Source organism: Triticum urartu, chromosome 1 (genome assembly GCF_003073215.2).
Source record: "Triticum urartu cultivar G1812 chromosome 1, Tu2.1, whole genome shotgun sequence".
NCBI classification, from domain to species: domain Eukaryota; kingdom Viridiplantae; phylum Streptophyta; class Magnoliopsida; order Poales; family Poaceae; genus Triticum; species Triticum urartu.
Genome location: NC_053022.1, coordinates 324,788,844 through 324,803,310, shown reverse-complemented (window position 1 = coordinate 324,803,310; position 14,467 = coordinate 324,788,844). Strand labels below are relative to the sequence as shown.

Below are 14,467 nucleotides of genomic sequence, written 5' to 3'. Positions count from 1 at the left end.
CTGTAAGTCAGCCGTGTAATTAGGTACCTTACGAGGCCCCTTAAAGTCCTTTGGCAAATGCTCATTACGTATGGCCGGCACCAAGCAAGGAACGCCTCCGGTTCTTCTGGCCAATCCTGCCTCGACCGAGGTTGCTGGATAAGCCAAAAAAGTTTGATGAGCCGCCTGGTTTGCTGCCATTTGAACTGCTCGTTGCGCCTCTTGACGAATCCTCTCCTGATCCGCCAAGATAAGGGCTCCAGCCCGCACTGGCTCATGCCTGTATGGCCGGTTGTGGCATTGAGCATTGCTTGACATCTCTGCGGATTCCATATGCCTACTGTAACTCAGGCTCCGGCTTGGGCGAGGAGTTGAATGGATCATGTCTCGACTGTAGGAGTATGCATCCGGCTGTGCCAGAGCTGTTTGAAGAAGTTCTCTTACCCTCCGTGTTTCAGTTGCTGCCGGTGAGTCACCTTCCATCGAAAGAGCCGCCAAACAAGCCGATGCTGCAATGAGGTTTTCCAAAGGGTTGGAGAAGTGACCCGGCGGCGTTGGGACGTAATGAGGCGGAGCGGTAATTATATGAGGCGGATCCATGGGGTGCAGCTAGACCGGTGCGCCGGGTGTTGTAATCCGAGGTGCCTCTGGCGGGTTACTTCCCCCGGCTCTGGGTGTGTGAAAAAGATTCCTAGGATCAAGCATCAGAGGCAGACATGATTGGATTTTCTGATGCCTCCTCCTCATGACCTCATTTGACGCGTTCAGATCCACCGAGAGCCGGAAGGTCTCCGCTTGAAGCTGTTGAGCACGAACGTCCAAAGCCGCCCGCTCTGCTGCCATCCTCACTTCCTCTGCGGCTAGATTTTCTTTAGCTTGCACCATCTCTTCACGTACGCGTGCCACCTCTGCGTCATGCTGGGCTTTATCCGCCGGCTCTACCACGGCAGTCAACAGAGTCGTCAGTTTATCCATGAGGTCCATCAAGATCTGAGCTAGGGGACGCGCGGGGTCTCCTGACCCGGCTGCGGCCGACCTGGTAGCTGTTGCCGCCACTGCTATAGAGTTCTGCCCGGGCTGTGTCCCTACCATGAAGACTCTGACACAATTCGGCGGCTCAAGAGGGTCCGGAATACTGCTACCATCGGAACAGCCCCCGAGCATGCCGTCGTGCAGCTGGTACAAAGAGTCCGTCCCACCCGTTGATGAAGCAGTATCAGAACAGACGGCCGTCTCACCGCCCTCCATCGATCCTTCAGAGTATTCACCGCTGTGGACGCAGCCTACGAAGGCATGCTTCACGGCAGATTGAACACGGGCGGTCCTCGTGTGCCGAGCCGTTTCAATGAGGTTGGTGTGGACGTACGGCTCAGGACCTGACTCGCCGATCCGGCCTATGAAGACGTGAATTCCGCCGAAGGGGAGCCGGTATCCATACTCAATTGATCCGGCCTACGGGCCCCATCCTTCATCGTCGATGTAGAGCTTGCCGCGACGACTCTTGGTCATCCGGCCCACAGAGTATCCCTTGAGCCCTTCGAAGTTGCCCTTCAAGAACACAAATCCACCGTGCACTGGCACCACGGTGGGCGCCAACTGTCGTGGAATTGTCACGGCAGATGTCCTAGAGCAAGGACTTAGTCGTAGGGCCATCGCACTAGGAAACTTAAAGGGGTTAATCGGGACAAAGGACACGAGAGGGTTTTATACTAGTTCGGCCCCTTACGATGAAGGTAAAAGCCTACGTCTAGTTGAGATTGGTATTGTTGGGGTTTCGATCACCAACAGGCTCAACTCGCCAGCTTGGTTATCGATTTGTTGTTTCTTGCCCTAAGCCGCCACCAGGTCGTCCCCTTATATACATGGGTTGACACTTGGTGGCCTACAGAGTCCCGGCCGGCTCATAGTCATGTCCGGCTCGGTGACTTCCTTTACATGCCTTTCTTTACAAGTCTTTCCTTACATACGGCGGTTCACAATATCAGGCCTTAAACCACCTTCAGGCCTTTGGGCCTTCTATAAGATTAAATAAACTATAATCTTGAATGTTTACTGGGCTTCTTGTGTAACCCGCCATTGGGCTGACCCGGCCCCTCCTGGGCGGGTCATAACTGATAGTAATATCCCCAACATTTCTCTTTGTTTCTTTTGCAATCTTGTTTCCTTCCGGTCTATTGTTGGCATCTTCATCAACCTCACCGTCCTCCTCAACGGATATCCTCAACCTTGCTCTATTTGAAGTGGTCTCCATGATTCTTTGGATCAACTTCTCGTCCTTGCATAACTCTTTGTGGATGATGCAACATGAAGGGCTTGTGGCCAAACTTAGTGTTCCGATGCTTGAATTGCTCTTGGATGTAGGGGTCGTACTTGCTACCTCTTGAGCACTGCATTGGATTTCCCCGAAGAGGAGAGGATGATGCAGCAAAGTAGCGTAAGTATTTCCCTCAGTTTTTGAGAACCAAGGTATCAATCGAGTAGGAGGCTATGCGTGAGTCCCTCGTACCTACACAAAAACAATAGCTCAACGCAACTAACGCGCTTAGGGGTTATCAATCCCTTCACGGTCACTTATGAAAGTGTGATCTGATAGAGATGATAAATAATATTTTTGGTATTTTTGGTGTAGAGATACAAAGTAAAAAGTAAAAGCAAAGTAAAAGCAAAGCAATAATAAAGTGATGGAGATTGATATGATGAGAAAGAGACCCGGGGGCCATAGGTATCACTAGTGGCTTCTCTCAAGAGCATAAGTATTCTACGGTGGTTGAACAAATTACTGTTGAGCAATTGACAGAATTGAGCATAGTTATGAGAATATCTAGGTATGATCATGTATATAGGCATCACGTCCGAGACAAGTAGACCGACTCCTGCCTGCATCTACTACTATTACTCCACTCATCGACCGCTATCCAGCATGCATCTAGAGTATTAAGTTAAAAACTGAGTAACGCCTTAAGCAAGATGACGTGATGTAGAGGGATAGTTTCACGCAATATGATAAAAAAACATCTTGTTATCCTCGATGGCAACGATACAATATGTGCCTTGCTACCCCTTCTGTCACTGGGAAAGGACACCGCAAGATCGAACCCAAAGCTAAGCACTTCTCCCATGGCAAGAACAACCAATCTAGTAGGCCAAACCAAACTGATAATTCGAAGAGACTTGCAAAGATAACCAATCATACATAAAAGAATTCAGAGAAGATTCAAATATTATTCATAGATAGACTTGATCATAAACCCACAATTCATCGGTCTCAACAAACACACGCCAAAAAGAAGATTACATCGAATAGATCTCCACGAGAGAGGGGGAGAACATTGTATTGAGATCCAAAAAGAAAGAAGAACCCATCTAGCTACTAACTATGTACCCGTAGGTCTGAAGTAAACTACTCACACTTCATCGGAGAGGCTTGGATGATGATGTAGAAGCCCTCCGTGATCGATGCCCCCTCCAGCGGAGCTCCGGAACAGGTCCCAAGATGGGATCTCGTGGATACAGAAAGTTGCGGCGGTGGAATCAGTTTTTTGGCTCCGTCCCCGATCGTTTGGGGGTACGTGGATATATATAGGAGGAAGAAGTACGTCGGAGGAGCTTCTAGGGGCCCACGAGGCAGGGGGGTGCGCCGTCCACCCTCGTGACCACCTCGTGGCTTTCTTGACGGAGGGTCCAAGTCTTCTGGATCTTATCTGATGAGAAAATCACGTTTCCGAAGGTTTCATTCCGTTTGGACTCCGTTTGATATTCGTTTTCTTCGAAACCCTATAACAGGCAAAAAACAGCAATTCTGAGCTGGGCCTCCGGTTAATAGGTTAGTCCCAAAAATAATATAAAAGTGGATAATAAAGCCCAATAATGTATAAAACAGTAGATAATATAGCATGGAGCAATAAAAAAATATAGATACGTTGGAGACGTATCAGTACTCCACCACTTGCACACCACTCGGTGGTGCATGATTCACTTGGTTGATGCAACTGGAACATCGGTTGCATTGGTCATGAATGGTGCTCCAACGATGCCCAAGAGAACCTCGCGTATGGCTTGATCGCACGTCCACGGAGTTGTTGTAGTGGTCGGTAATTATCTCCCAAAACATGGTCTTGGTTTGATCCGTTCCAATCGTTGCATCCATGGAAATCATGCACCAAGCATTGCAAAGAGCAATATCCACTATGTTCACCATCAACCCTTCTTCACTGCAAATTCCATGATGCTCACCACCAGGAGTGAGTAATCCCTTCGTAGGCTTGCTGGACGGTGTTGGAGATGTATGAGATTTCTCATGTAGTCCAATCAGTTTGTTACGAGTTGATCCCTAGTATCCACTCTGTTCTGAGATTGATGTTGCTATGACTTTGCTATGCTTAATGCTTGTCATTTGGTCACGAGTGCCATGATTTCATATCTGAACTCTTTATGTTTTCATCAATATATTTGAGTTCTTGATCGTATATGCCCGTTGTATGCAATAGTTATTGTTTTGAACTGTAGGCTCCAAGGTGACAATAACCGGGATACTCTCCGGGGATGAGCGTAATTTGAGGAGTTGATGTATTCACCATATGTTGTTGCTTTGATCCGGTTCTCTATCAAAAGGAGGCTTTAATTACCCTTATATTTCCTTATGGACCCCGCTACCACGGGAGGGTAGGACAAAAGATGTCATACGAGTTCTTATTATAAGCATGTATGAATATATACGGAATACATGCCTACATTGAATTGATCAATAGGAGCTATCATGTGTCGCTCTAGGTTGTGATTGTTGCATGATGAATGTCATCCATACAAATATCCATCTCTGATCCAATGCCTAGGCTTTGCTCATATTGTCTTTGCTAAGTTACTACTGTTGTTGCTATTGTTACAATCACTACAAAACTGCTACTGTCACTGCTACTATTACTATTGCTAATGTTACCGCTACTATCAAACTATCACACTATTGTGCTACTATACACTTTTCTGCAGAGAAATAACTTTCCAGGTGTGGTTGAATTGACAACTCAACCGCTAAGGCTCATAAATATTCTTTGGCCCCCTTGTGTCTAATCAATAAATTTGGGTGAAATACTAACCTCGAAGACTGTTGCAATCCCCTATACTTGTGGGTCATAAAGATCTAATCTAGGTTAGATGTCTGATCAGTGCAACCCGTGCCTGGCGTGCCAACATGACGACCCTGAAAACCATCAGTAGTCTTGATCGATAGGTGCACAAGACTTGAACTACCAGAAGGTATCATACATGGGGGGTTTACCCAGGTTCGTGTCATATTCATTGAGAAACACCCTACTCCTACTTCGGATTTGATTAATGGGGGAGAAACACCTCACGTGAGGGGGTTACAATGTATGTGGAGATGATACTATCAACACTATGACTATGATGTCAAATGCCTCAAACTACCCCTGGCCTTGCCTTAGAAAGGATAACGAGGCCTAGGGTTACATGGTTTGCTAACTGACCTATGGTCCAGATCAGAGGAGGAGTTCGTGACTTGCACTCCAATACGAGAACCTTCCAGTGAAGGCAATATGCCCTAGAGGCAATAATAAATTTGTTATTTTATATTTCCTTATATCGTGATAAATGTTTATTATTCATGCTAGAATTGTATTAACCGGAAACTTGATACATGTGTGGATACATAGACAAAACACTGTGTCCCTAGTAAGCATCTACTAGACTAGCTCGTTAATCAAAGATGGTTAAGTTTCCTAACCATAGACATGTGTTGTCATTTGATGAATGGGATTACATAATTAGCAGAATGATGTGATGGACAAGACCCATCAGTTAGCATAGCATATTGATCGTTCAGTTTTATTGCTATTGCTTTCTTCATGTCAAATACATATTCCTTCGACTATGAGATTATGCAACTCCCGGATACCGAAGGAATACCTGGTGTGCTGTCAAACGTCACAATGTAACTAGGTGATTATAAAGATGCTCTACAGGTATCTTCGAAGGTGTTTGTTGGGTTGGCATAGATCGAGATTAGGATTTGTCACTCCGAGTATCGGAGAGGTATCTCTGGGCCCTCTCGGTAATGCACATCATGATAAGCCTTGCAAGCAATGTGACTAATGAGTTAGTTGTGGGATGATGCATTACGGAACGAGTAAAGAGACTAGCGGGTAACGAGATTGAACTAGGTATGAAGATATCGACGATCGAATCTCGGGCAAGTAACATACCGATGACAAAGGGAATGACGTATGTTGTCATTACGGTTTGACCGATAAAGATCTTCGTAGAATATGTAGGAACTAATATGAGCATCCAGGTTCCGCTATTGGTTATTGGCTAGAGAGGTGTCTCGGTCATGTCTACATAGTTCTCAAACTAGTAGGGTCCGCATGCTTAACGTTCGACAACGATTTTATATTATATGAGTTATGTGATTTGGTGACCGAATGTTGTTCGGAGGCCCGGATGAGATCACAGACATGACGAGGAGTCTCAAAATAGTCGAGAGGTAAAGATTCATATATTGGACGATGGTATTCGGACACCGGAAGTGTTCCGGGGTACCGGGTGCATATCGGGTCACCGGAAGGGGTTCCGGGCATCCCACCGGCAACTACATGGGCCTTAATGGGCCAAGGTGGGGACAGACCAGCCCCTAAGGGGCTGGTGTGCCCCTACCATATGGGCTAGCCAAATTGGAGAAGGAAAGGGGGAAAGGGGAATAGGATTCCCCCTTCCCCCTCTTCCCTTCCTACTCCGAATAGGAATAGGAAAGGGGGGAGACCGAATTGGGAGGACCCCAAGTAGGATTCCTCCTACTTTGGGAGAAACCTTGGCTGCCTCTCCTCCCCTCCAACCTATATATATATATATATATGTGGGGGGGCACCGCTAGAACACATGACAAACATTGTTAGCCGTGTGCGGCGCCCCCCTCCACATTTTACGCCTCTGGTCATATTCACGTAGTGCTTCGGCGAAGCCCTGCGCGGATCACTTCACCATCACCGTCACCACATCATCGTGCTGACGGAACTCTCCCTCGACACTTTGCTGGATCAAGAGTTCGAGGGACGTCATCGAGTTGAACGCATGCAGAACTCGGAGGTGCCGTACGTTCGGTGCTTGATCTATCGGAACGAGAAGAAGTTCAACTACATCAACCGCGTTGTCAAATGCTTCCGCTTTGGGTCTATGAGGGTACGTGGACACACTCTCCCCTCTCGTTGCTATGCATCTCCTAGTTAGATCTTGCGTGATCGTCGGAATTTTTTGAATTACTACGTTCCCCAACAGTGGCATCCGAGCCAGGTCTATGCATAGATGATATATGCACGAGTAGAACACGAAGAGTTGTGGGCGATAATAGTCATACTGCTTACCACCAATGTCTTACTTTGATTTGACAGAATTGTTGGATGAAGCGGCCCAGACCAACATTACATGACCGCGTTCATGAGACTGGTTCTACCGACGTTCTTCGCACACAGGTGGCTGGCAGGCGTCTGTTTTTCCAAATTATGTTGAATCGAGTTTGACTACGGCCGGTCCTTGTTGAATGTTAAAACAACACGCTTGACGAAAAATCGTTGTGGTTTTGATGCGTAGGTAAGAATGGTTCTTGCTAGAAGCCCGTAGCAGACACGTAAAACTTGCAACAACAAAGTAGAGGACGTCTAACTTGTTTTTGCAGCACATGTTTTGATGTGATATGGTCAAGGCATGATGTGATATACGTTATTGTATAAGATGATCATGTTTTGTAAAAGTTACTGGCAACCGACAGGACCCTTATGGTTGTCTCTTTATTGTATGAAATGCAAATGCCATGTAATTGCTTTACTTTATCACTATTCATTAGCGATAGTTGTAGTAGCAATAGTTGGCGAGACAACCATGACGCTACGATGGAGATCAAGGTGTCAAGCCAGTGACGATGGCGATCATGATGATGCTTTGAGATGGAGATCAAAAGCACAAGATGATGATGGCCATATCATGTCACATATTTTTGATTGCATGTGATGTTTATCTTTTATGCATCTTATTTTGCTTAGTACGGCGGTAGCATTATAAGATGATCCCTTACTAAAATTTCAAGGTATAAGTGTTCTCCCTGAGTATGCACCATTGCGACAGTTCATTGTGCCGAGACACCACGTGATGATCGGGTGTGATAAGCTCTACGTTCACATACATCGGGTGCAAGACAGTTTTGCACATGCATAATACTCGGGTTAAACTTGACGAGCCTAGCATGTACAGACATGGCCTCAGAACACTGGAGACTGAAAGGTCGGACGTGAATCATATAGTAGTTATGATCAACATAGAGATGTTCACCATTGAAGACTAATCCATCTCACGTGATGATCGGACATGGTTTAGTTGATTTGGATCACGTAATCATTTAGATGACTCGAGGGATGTCTATCTAAGTGGGAGTTCTTAAGTAATATGATTAATTGAACTTAATTTATCATGAACTTAGTCCTGGTAGTATTTGCATATCTATGTTGTAGATCAATAGCTCGCGATATAGCTTTCTTATTTTTGATATGTTCCTAGAGAAAAATAAGTTGAAAGACGATAGTAGCAATAATGCGGACTGGATCCGTGATCTGAGGATTATCCTCATTGTTACACAGAATAATTATGTCCTTGATGCACTGCTAGGTGACAGACCTATTGCAGGAGCAGATGCAGATGTTATGAACGCTTCGCAAGCTCGATATGATGACTACTTAATAGTTTAGTGCGCCGTGCTTTATGGCTTAGAACCGGGACTTCAAAAAGTTTTGAACACCACGGAGCATATGAGATGTTCGAAGAGATGAAATTGCTATTTCAGACTCATGCCCGTGTCGAGAGGTATGAGACCTCTGACAAATACTGTGCCTACAAGATGGAGGAGAACAACTCAACTAGTGAGCATATGCTCAGAATGTATCGGTGTTGGTGTCAAAACCGGCGGATCTCGGGTAGGTCGTCCTGAACAGTGCGTCTAAGGATCGATGGTAACAGGAGACATGGGACTCGATGTTTACCCAAGTCCGGGCCCTCTTGATGGAGGTAATACCCTACTTCCTGCTTGATTGACTTTGATGAGTATAGGGGTTACAAGAGTTGATCTACCACGAGATCAGAATGGCTAAACCCTAGATGTCTAGACTATATGATTATAATTGTCATTGCCTCTACGGACTAAACCCTCCGGTTTATATAGACATGGGAGGGGGCTAGGGTTGTACCGAGTCGGTTTACAGAGAAAGGAATCTTCATATCCGCATGCTAAGCTTGCCTTCCACACCAAGGAGAGTCCCATCCGGACACGAGGGAAGGCCTTCTATCTTGTATCTTCATGGCCCATCTGTCCAGCCCATGTCACATAGCCCGGACGCCCGAGGACCCCATAATCCTGGACTCCCTCAGTAGCCCCTCAGTCTTCAATGACGATGTGTCCGACATGCAGATTGTCTTCGACATTGCAAGGCGGGTTCCTCCTCCGAACACTTCAAAGCAGTTGATCGTCAGTACTATAACCGGCTCTGTACAATAGTCATACCTCTGAATTACAAGGGCAGAATAGAGATAAGTTCTGTCTTCTGAAGATTTCACTGGTGAGACATTACGTCCGGCCATTTTATTTTTTCAAACCGTTTTTCGGCTCCCGTTTCGCATTTCGAGACGCAACCACCCTCGACACATCTTGTCAAAGCAGAGATCGTGCCCCCTTATTATGGGATTCTCATCAATACGGGTTTGGGAAATGCAACCGTGCCGTTTCGCACAACCCCTTGGAAATAGGCAAGCTTTAAGGCTCGTGGGGGACACATGATATTCACTGCCTTTATAAGGAGATAAGATTCCCCCTTTTTAACGCACGCCTTCCCCTTCCTTAGCCCATTCGCCCTCAAGCTCCAGCGCCCAAGCTTCAATCCTCTTCATTCCCAGAAAGTACTCCAGCCATGTCCGGATTCGGAGCATAGGTCAAGTGGATGGCTTCCTCCATCACGGAGAGAAACATCAAGGAACTCCGGGAAGCGGGGTACCTGGCCAAGGAGATCGCCCACCGGCTTCCAGCCAAAAAGCAGATCATCCCCACTCCAAAGCCCAGCAAGAGGGTAGTGTTTATCCCTCATATTCTTTTTGCAAACTTGGGTTTCCCCTTCATCCTTTCATCTGCGGCCTCATGTTTTACTACGGGCTAGATTTCTATGATCTAGCCCCAAATTATTTCCTCAACATTTCAGCTTTTATTGTCGTATGCGAGGCATTCCTCCGCATTTCCCCCCACTTCGGCCTATGGCTCAAGGTCTTCAATGTGAAGCCGAAAGTGGTGGATGGCCGGCACATGGATTGCGGTGGCGCTATGGTGAGCAAACTGCCCAACGTCACTTGGCCCCAGGGCACCTTCGTGGAGACTATGAAGGGATGCCAGCAGGGGTGGTTCTATGTCACAAAGCCCCATGACTCCACATGGGTTGCTCGTGCGGAGTTCAAGTCCGGACCCCCAATGCAGCTGGCATCCTGGCTCAACAAGGGCCTGGACTAGGCATCGTCTGACGAGGTAACGGTGCTGCAGAAGAGAATCAAGATCATGGTAGATAAAAATTCCAACCTCGCCAGTGTGATCCAGGTGATTCTCTTCCGTCGGATTCTCCCCTGTCAGGCGCGTCAAGAGCCCATGTGGAAGTTCAACCCGGCCGGTCCCCGGACCCTGCATCGGTTCTTTGGCACGAAGCACAAAGACATGTGGAAGCTGTTTTTCAAGACCCAGAAGTCATGTCGGAGACAACCGAAGACCTCGGCGACGACAGCACCCATGCTGCGACCCCCGCAAGTTCTTTGATAACCTTACTTTACGAATCCAAGGAGCACACTAAACCCTCCATTTACTTTTGCAGGGCTAGACGAAGAAAGCGGACCGGATTCACTATTCGGCTCCGCTGCCCGAAGACCCAGCTATTCCTCTATTGACGAGGATGCTGGTCCCGGCGCCATACCAGGCGTCGGAAAAGAAAGCCAAGGAGAAGGGCAAGGAGGCCAAGAGTGGCCTCCGCCGTCAGGGTGTTTCAGACGTAGTGTTCGAGGACATTGGAACCCTCTCCTCCCCTGACGAAGAGGAAGAGGAGGAGGAAGAGAGCAACTCCCCCCCCCCCTAAGGGGGACAATAAGAAAAGGCAGCCTCCGCCGATCTAGAGGCGGAGGCGTCCAAGAAAGGGAGGACGTCCCTTACGGATGACTCCAAATCGGACACTGATGACTGGCGCCCCTGGCCGGATCATAAGAACTCAAAGGTATATATATGTCCGGCTTTTCTGGCTTATAGTTGTAATGCATTTAAATTGTATGCTGCAGTCCAGTTAAGGTCCTCCCACAACGATCCTCCTCTTCCGGGAATTCGTTGGGTCCGAACATGATGGAGAGTAAATCGCCTCCACTAGCTTCCTCCCCAACTATCGCGGATAACACCGAGGTGTCATCCCAAAGGACCCTTCCGGAACAGGGAGAGGTGCCGGAGGCTGCCAAGACGGTGCCGAAGGGTGACACTTTGGCTGTCGAGAACATGGGGGAACCGACCCCCATGGGGACTGGAGACGGGGGCCATGTCCAGTTTGGCCCCCAACCAAATGTCATTCCAGGAACCCACACGGTTCCGAAAATAGATGAGAAACCCTCTTCTCGAGAATGGGGCGCGCCTACTAAACCGTCGACCTCTGTCACTGCGGAGGCGCCAGACACTTTGGTGAGAGCGCTTCAGAGTGCCACCATTGTGGAAGAACATCGTACCCTTATGGGTACGGTGATTGAAAAGGTTCAGTCCGCAAAAAGCGGACTGAGCGAGGCCTACACTAGCCTTATGTGCTTTACAGTGTTTTTTAGCTGTATAAAAAGGATGTCTGTGTATAGATAGTAGCCCCTGAGACTTTGGTCGGTGTTCGGAAAGAAAAACCTAACGTAGGATCTAATAACTCACGCAGGGGGTTAACATACATATCCGTTTGAACAAACAGGCTGCAAAACAGGCGTCAGCTGCCAATGCCGCCGAAGCATCCGAGCTAAGGCAGAAGTTAGAAGAAAAACAAGGTATGTGATACCGAAAACACGTCTGAAATGGTGTCAACTCTTATTTGTTATCTGAATGAGTATTATGATTATGTTTACAGCTGACACGTCTAAGGTCGAGGCCCTCAAGAGTGTGCTGGCCGAGGCCAGGAAGGAGGCGGAGGCGGAGCGAGCCTCCCACCTTAAACATGAATCGCGAGTGGAGGAAGTCCAGCAGGAGCTCAAGGATGCCATAAGCAAATGCGAGTCCTTGGAGCGCAAGAGTTCGGACCAAAATTCTGAACTTGCCAAGGCACTTCAAAGTGCGCAAGAAGCCCCGGCCGAAGCCCAAAGCGTTGTCCGGGAGATCCAAGAGGCAAGGTAAATTGCGGCGGGTAAGGCCTTTAACATGCAGAGTAAATTTGTGAAGACAAGGTATATCTTTCTAACCTGGATTTGGAGTTCTCCAGGAGTGTTTGCGGATCTGCCCCGGAGTGTTGTTGATGCCGCCGAGTTCTTCCGGGCCGAAGAGGGGAGCTCAGCGGAGAAACTGTTCTGGTCGCAGTACCTTGCGCCAGAGCATCCTGTGCCCCTCAGCGATCAGCTGAAGCAATGGACCGAACTGGATAGGGTGGCTGAATTGGCCATGAGGGATTTGATAGTCCGTCTTTGGCCCGCTGAACCCATGCCCAGTATCTACTTCGGTCTCGTGAAGTGGCTGGTTAGTGCTTGCCTTCGGCTTGATGCCGTGAAGCGGTCAGTCTGCATCGAAGGTGCGCGGATGGCCTTCGCCCGTGTCAAGGTGCAGTGGGCGAAGATGGACGCCGTCAAGCTTGCAACCGAGGGACCGCCCGTAGGCAAAGAGCACCGCACGCCGGAGCGGTACTTTGATGATGTCTTGAAAGGATGCCGCATTGTAGAGGGCCAATGTTCAAACGACATCATTTTTGAATGAATGTATCTATGTTGTTCAATCATGTATCATGAAACGAGGCTTATGTACGATATGTTGTTTGTTTTATAAAAATATCTCCTCCTGTGCGCCTGTTTACGACATCTGAGAGTTGGCCAGTCGTCGTCTTCAGCCCCCACATAGGTTGTAAGGGGGTGTTCGATATGACACTTAAACATGCTTGACCCAATGTATTGGTCCGCGAAGGAGGTGTTAGTGCGGCGAACCAGGCAATCAAACTATGTGGATTTATCGCCCACACTTAGCCATGGGAGTTTTATAATGGGAATACGGTCGCAACCCCTAGTGTTGTTCGATTATCCGAACTTGGGTGGTGTAAATGCCCGGCTGGGTGAAGGCTGGCCTATCGCATAATGCGGATAAATCACGAGAGATTTATACTTAGTCACCGAATAGCTGACCAGCTCTCGCCGCATCATGACAGTCAGTTTTTGGTTTTCTCTACTAGGGTGTTTGTCTGGGTAAACCAGAAACTAAATCGTAGTAGTTCTCCCTTTACTACCCAAGCCGATCAGACGGAACATAAGGTAGCAAGCACAGGAGCCGGGCAACCCAACTATTGATCAAAGACATGATTCGGAGCCAATGCATATAATGCTATATTCGGGATGCCGAATTGCACTGTTAAAGTGTTTAGACTTTGTTTTAGTATTTAAAAGGTGTACCCGGCTTAATAGAGCCCCTGGCAATTTATTTCATACCAAGGTGTACATGATAATTAGACAAAAACATGGAAACATATGTTAAGAGATAAGACAACGCCAGGTAGGTTTGGGCTAAAAACTGTTTCCATTGTAGTCTGATTGATACGTCGAAACGTACTGATACAAATAGTGCAATAAGCGACAAGGCTATTTTACATGCCGAATGCAAGTGGAAGCTATGCATGCATCCTGAAAGCGGACCAGGTGATCTTTAAGGATCCTTTAGGTACTCTGGCACGCGTCTATGCTTCTTTTCTCCTTGGTATATTGTCCTTCGAGAGGATCATTGACCGGTGTAATAGGCCACGGAAAGAGGCCTTGGTACCGTCGAAAGGGTGGTGTGGGTTGTAGGGAACCTGGAAAATAAAAAGGAAAGAAAAGGGATATGTCAGTGTCCTGATACGGTCTAGCAGTATTGCAGACATTGTCCTTATTGTGCGTCCAGCCTTTCCCATGGTATTTTTAGTGCATAATTACGTACGCGTGGTACATATGCCACAATTTGGTAGGGGATGAGATGGAAGCCGAATTGCTAATCGAGCTCCTGACGAGCTGGACTGTCGTACAATCGGTTAGTCCAGCCTCATTTGACAGTGTCCGAGGACTTGTCTGCCGACGTAATAGTTGGCTTGATGAGGCCACCTTGTACTTCCGCTGCCATGTCAGGACCCCGATTCTAAGTCACACCGATCTAGCCTGTAACACCTCATATCACTTTGCGGCCTCACGCACGGTATTCCCACGGGTGTCGCCTTACCATGGCCCGGGACCG

General features: G+C 47.7%; 1 pseudogene; it reads right to left on the bottom strand.

The window, feature by feature from the left end:
• Positions 1–10,797, bottom strand: part of LOC125532857 — a 31,316-nt pseudogene extending 20,519 nt beyond the window's left edge.
• Between the last annotated feature and the right edge of the window lie 3,670 nt (positions 10,798–14,467).